The sequence below is a fragment of the Haliotis rufescens genome, unplaced genomic scaffold, assembly GCF_023055435.1.
Source record: "Haliotis rufescens isolate VD_foot unplaced genomic scaffold, xgHalRufe1.0.p SCAF_14, whole genome shotgun sequence".
NCBI classification, from domain to species: domain Eukaryota; kingdom Metazoa; phylum Mollusca; class Gastropoda; order Lepetellida; family Haliotidae; genus Haliotis; species Haliotis rufescens.
The window spans coordinates 33942422-33948421 of NW_025963824.1; the positions used below are offsets into that span (position 1 = coordinate 33942422).

At 44.3% G+C, this 6000-nt stretch overlaps 1 long non-coding RNA gene across 1 annotated transcript in view; it reads left to right on the forward strand.

Moving 5' to 3' along the window:
- LOC125379274 overlaps positions 1–4022 on the forward strand; it is a 38931-nt gene extending 34909 nt beyond the window's left edge. The window contains exon 3 of the long non-coding RNA XR_007220660.1: positions 3334–4022. This is a non-coding gene — a long non-coding RNA (uncharacterized LOC125379274). The remainder of the gene's footprint in view (positions 1–3333) is intronic.
- Positions 4023–6000: the final 1978 nt, after the last annotated feature.

Here is a 6000-nt window from a genome sequence, read left to right on the forward strand (position 1 = left end):
CTGCATCACTTCAGTGCACGCACATCTGTCCTGGAAGCAACTCTATCACTGCATCAGCTTCCCAGTACAAGCACATTTCTATCAAACTTCCAAACTCCCGTAGAGCATGGTAATCATTAGACTGCATGGATATCAACCTGACTAACACGTTCTTTAATATCAGATACTCTGGAAAAATATGAAACGTATTATCCATCTAACATATGTGCGTCCACGTGTGGTTAAAGGGTCAGATAGAGCCACGTGCGGCACAAGTCAGGGAGTCCTGGGGCAAGTTATGATGGGGAGCACTTTTTGTTTCTGTAAGACAGCGTCAGATCTCGCAAAGTCACATGAAGTACCTCGAGTAGTCATCAACCAGTCCTGCTTATGGCCGTGGTGAGGCCGACGTCTAAATATATCCCCGAACGTGCTTCGGCTGACCCGAAGATTACCGAAGGAAACATGAAAAGCACGTGCAAGCCGCTCATCATCTACCCAATCAATACGCGCGATTGAAAGTCGTACGCTTAACGGTCGTTGATGATCTGGGGAGTAATCATTGTTGACATCGGGGGCGTTCAGGCTCTACCCTTTATAATGGCATAATCATAGTAAAAGCCCTCAAGTTCAATATTCATTGTTAATCGTGAAATTACTTGCATGTTTTTTGCTGATAGCAAATGTTAGTTTTCACGCTTAGAGGTCACATGCCTGGAGTTGTGTGTGTGCTCTACATGCGGACGGAACACTCTGAATACAAGGTAACAATTCAGCAAGGATGCGAAGAGTTTTATGATACGTGACATTAAACGCATTCATTTTAAGACACAGAGATTCTTTCGTTACACATAATCAAGTTCGTGACATCGTTTAATTAAGCAGCCAGACTCATCTCTTTAGTGGTGTTGCTGATCCAGACCATACACAAGGTCACGTTGTGCCGGCCATGCTTAATTCTGTGTTTTATGTCAAACGGAGCAATACAGAGAATTCTAAGAACATTACACAGAGCAAAACAGAACGATGCGAAGAAAAATGCACAGAGTAATACAGAGAACAATATACAGAACAATGCGAAGAAAAATGCACAGAGCAGAACAGAGAACAATGCACAGAACAATTCATATAGCAATACAGGGAGCAATACAGAGAATTCTGAGAATATTACACAGAGCAATACAGAACAATGCGAAGAACCATGAGAGGAACACTGCACAGAGCAATACAGAGAACAATGAACAGAACAATGCATATCACAATACATAAAACAATACAGAGAACAATGCGAAGAACAATACAGAGAACAATGCGAAGAACAATACAGAGAACAATGCGAAGAACAATACAGAGAACAATGCGAAAAACAATACAGAGAACAATGCGAAGAACAATACAGAGAACAATGCGAAGAACAATACAGGGAACAATGCATACAACAACACGTAGGACAATACAGAGAACAGTGGATATAACAATACGGAGAACAATACAGAAAATATAACGGAGAACAAAACGTAGAACAGTGCGGTGAACACTACAGTTTTGCCAGTTTTGAAATGCCGTAATGTTGAGTGATGTCTTGCTGTGTTGTTAAATCTTTATCGTTGCTTCACGCAGACTATAGCACCCCAACAGTATAGACCAGGTCGATGTGGAACTCAACACTGTACAGAAATATACAAGGCCAGAGGTTATAAATCATAAAGTAATGACGGACCTTGTGCAAGCCGAAACCTACAAAGTCTGTGACATTTCAAATATGAGAAAAACATCAATGTTAAATTGCGGCATGGTATCTCAGTAGACTAGCACTGTAAAACTAGTAACACACACACACACACACACACACACACACACACACACACACACACACACACACACACACACACACACACACACACACACACACACACACACACACACACACACACACACACACACAAACACACACACACACACACAAACACACACAAACACACAAACACACGCGCGCGCGCGCGCGCGTGAACGTCGCAGTACATGTGCAATTATTGTTTGTGACATAAACCCCATTACCATATCCCCGAGGGTCGATCACAGGACCCCCATGTTGACGGTCTATCACAGGACCCCCCATGTTGACGGTCTATCACAGGACCCCCCATGTTGACGGTCTATCACAGGACCCCCCATGTTGACGGTCTATCACAGGACTCCCCATGTTGACGGTCTATCACAGGACTCCCCATGTTGACGGTCTATCACAGGACCCCCATGTTGACGGTCTATCACAGGACCCCCCATGTTGACGGTCTATCACAGGACCCCCCATGTTGACGGTCTATCACAGGACTCCCCATGTTGACGGTCTATCACAGGACCCCCATGTTGACGGTCTATCACAGGACCCCCCATGTTGACGGTCTATCACAGGACTCCCCCATGTTGACGGTCTATCACAGGACTCCCCATGTTGACGGTCTATCACAGGACCTCCCATGTTGACGGTCTATCACAGGACCCCCCATGTTGACGGTCTATCACAGGACTCTCCCATGTTGACGGTCTATCACAGGACTCTCCCATGTTGACGGTCTATCACAGGACCTCCCATGTTGACGGTCTATCACAGGACCCCCCATGTTGACGGTCTATCACAGGACCTCCCATGTTGACGGTCTATCACAGGACCCCCCATGTTGACGGTCTATCACAGGACTCCCCCATGTTGACGGTCTATCACAGGACCCCCCATGTTGATGGTCTATCACAGGACTCTCCCATGTTGACGGTCTATCACAGGACCTCCCATGTTGACGGTCTATCACAGGACCCCCCATGTTGACGGTCTATCACAGGACCTCCCATGTTGACGGTCTATCACAGGACCCCCCCTGTTGACGGTCTATCACAGGACTCCCCCATGTTGACGGTCTATCACAGGACTCCCCCATGTTGACGGTCTATCACAGTACCCCCCATGTTGATGGTCTATCACAGGACTCCCCCATGTTGACGGTCTATCACAGGACCCCCCATGTTGACGGTCTATCACAGGACTCTCCCATGTTGACGGTCTATCACAGGACCCCCCATGTTGACGGTCTATCACAGGACCCCCCATGTTGACGGTCGATCACAGGACCCCCCATGTTGACGGTCTATCATAGGACCCCCCCATGTTGACGGTCTATCACAGGACCCCCGATGTTGACGGTCTATCACAGGACTCCCCCATGTTGACGGTCGATGACAGGACTCCCCCATGTTGACGGATGTAGTGCTGAGTGCGTCGTGACGTCATCACCTCTCACGTACGAATATCACAGGCACACATTGTATGATTAATACCTTGTTTCAATACTGTTTCAGATCCCCACTTGTCCCAAACTCAACGATGTAATCATGTTCGTCCAATCACAAGCAAGCAAGCCAGTTACCAAGGAGATGACCTCTTGACCTCTTTCTCCTCAGTTGTATGAAGCGCCATAACGGACCTCCCTGCATTGTTGGATATTGTTTCAAGGTCACTCTGAACCTCACTGGGAACACAGGAGGGTGTGGTGCACTGTGACGGTATTCTTATTGACACTTACAAACTGGAATATTTCTCGAAACCGAGGATGTAAATGTTCATTTTCTATGAATCTCTAACGTGTTCCTACTTTTTCTATTATCATGATTTTTTAGGGGCCAATTAAATTTTGAGTTCACATAAAAATGTCATTTTGTAGGTTATTTAATGACGACTATGTGCACGTCATCGGATCTCGGGCCTGCGCGTGAACTGATACTGGCACATTATCTTTGATAACAAAATTATTTTACACATCTATAAGCAAAAGAAATTATTTGTTTTTTGTTCTGTTTTTAGTTTACGTAAATGTACATGCTATTCTTCACCAAGTCCAAACACATCCCTATTTACCATTACCGGTTTGCATTGCTGATATTAAGCTTGGTTGTCTCCCTTGGAGCGCACTGTGACCTGATTTTCTTCTGAGTCTGGATGCTGGGACAGGGCATCTGAATAAAGGGATGGAGTCTATTTATTCAAAGAACAATGTTTGATGTTTTCTCTGCCTCATTAGATGAAATCCCGTTACCAACACGTCTGGTGAGTGAGTGAGTCACTTGGTTTAACGCCGATTCTTTCAGCTATATCAGGGCATGTCTCTAAACGTGCGAGGGCCTGGGAAATACACCAGTTTTGTGAATCCCATGAGCTGAGTGACCAAGAGCCAGAATCAGGGTGAATGTGGGATTCGAACAAACGATAACAGATCCTTCCTCAGTTAAGGGACGCAACTCTGCGTAAACGTTTCCGACATGGTCTCCTTGTTAAAGTCCAAACACTGTTGCAGAGTCGCGAGATCCGTCTCACCTATTTAAACTGGAATGCGTTATCGATCTCACCTATTTAAACTGGAATGCGTTATCGATCTCACCTATTTAAACTGGAACGCGTTATCACCTATTTAAACTGGAATGCGTTATCGATCTCACCTATTTAAACTGGAACGTGTTATCGATCTCACCTATTTAAACTGGAACGCGTTATCGATCTCACCTATTTAAACTGGAACGCGTTATCGATCTCACCTATTTAAACAGGAACGCATTATCGATCTCAACTCTTTAAACTGAAACGTGTTATCGATCTCAACTCTTTAAACTAAAACGTGTTATCGATCTCAGCTCTTGAAATTCAAACGTTTCATAGATGGATTGCAATCGGAAAGTCAGTGAATTAAAACAATTATGTTATTCGAGACTGAATCTACGTACATTTTCTAACATTGACATCTATAGCGTCAAGTATCAACAGACGTCACGACTTGAATGGAAAAAAACAACTGAACACAAAATAATGTTTATTACTCTTAAATTGAACTTCATGGAAATTTAAAATTGGTTACGGATGTTCTTGTTGAGGTTATCACGCTTGTATGTTTGGGGATGGTAAATATTCAGTATTGGAATAAGCATTGTATTTAGCGAGCCATGGGATATTAACCATCCCCAAACATACATGTGTGTTAACTTCTGTATCAACCAATGTCATTCTTCCATTCCGTGCTCGAAAAATATCTTACCATCTCTTACAAACATTACCTACACATTGCAAGATTTCCTGGAATGTGCGCATTAATATATATTACGTCAGAGTGAGTGAGTAAGTTGGGTTTAACGCCGCTTTATACAGTATTCCAGTTATATCACGGCCTGTCAGCTTAATGTGGGAGGAAAGCCCGAAGTGATGCAGGTCTCAGACGTTTACCACTGCGGTGAAACCCACGAGCACGGGTATGGTGCTGAAAAACCTAGAAATATAATAGAGGCGAACCGGGATTCGAACACACAATCATAGGTTTCTGGCGTGTACAAAGGACGCAACTCAGCACAGCGAATCGCGGCGCCTTAGACGACTGGGCCATCCGTGCCCCATATTACGTCAGAAGGTAAGTGACGTGTCTGTCGGACAGTGACAACAGTCAATATGGTTCCAACTGAAACCTGTTCCTTATACAGTGGCGTAACAACATATAGGCAAAACAACAATTGCCTATCACATCGTTTCTACTTGCCTCCATCCGTCTTCCGCTAAAGTAACTGACCTTCAAGAAAGGGAAGCTGCTCTCACCCTGGTCTACGACAGGTTGATGAAATACTGTTGACATATATAACACGTCAGTCAACGTTCACGTCATCGTCTTTCGTCTACATCTACGACACTTAAAAGACGTCAGTCAACGTAAACGTCATCGTCTCACGTATACATCTACGACATTTATAACACATCTGTCAACGTACACGACATCGTCTCACATCTACATCTACGACATTTATAACACATCTGTCAACGTACACGACATCGTCTCACATCTACATCTACGACATTTATAACACGCCAGTCAACGTACATGTCATCGTCTCACGTCTACATCTACGACATTTATAACACATCAGTCAACGTCTACATCTACGACATTTCATACGTTAGTCAACGTACACGTCATCGTCTCACGTGTACATCTA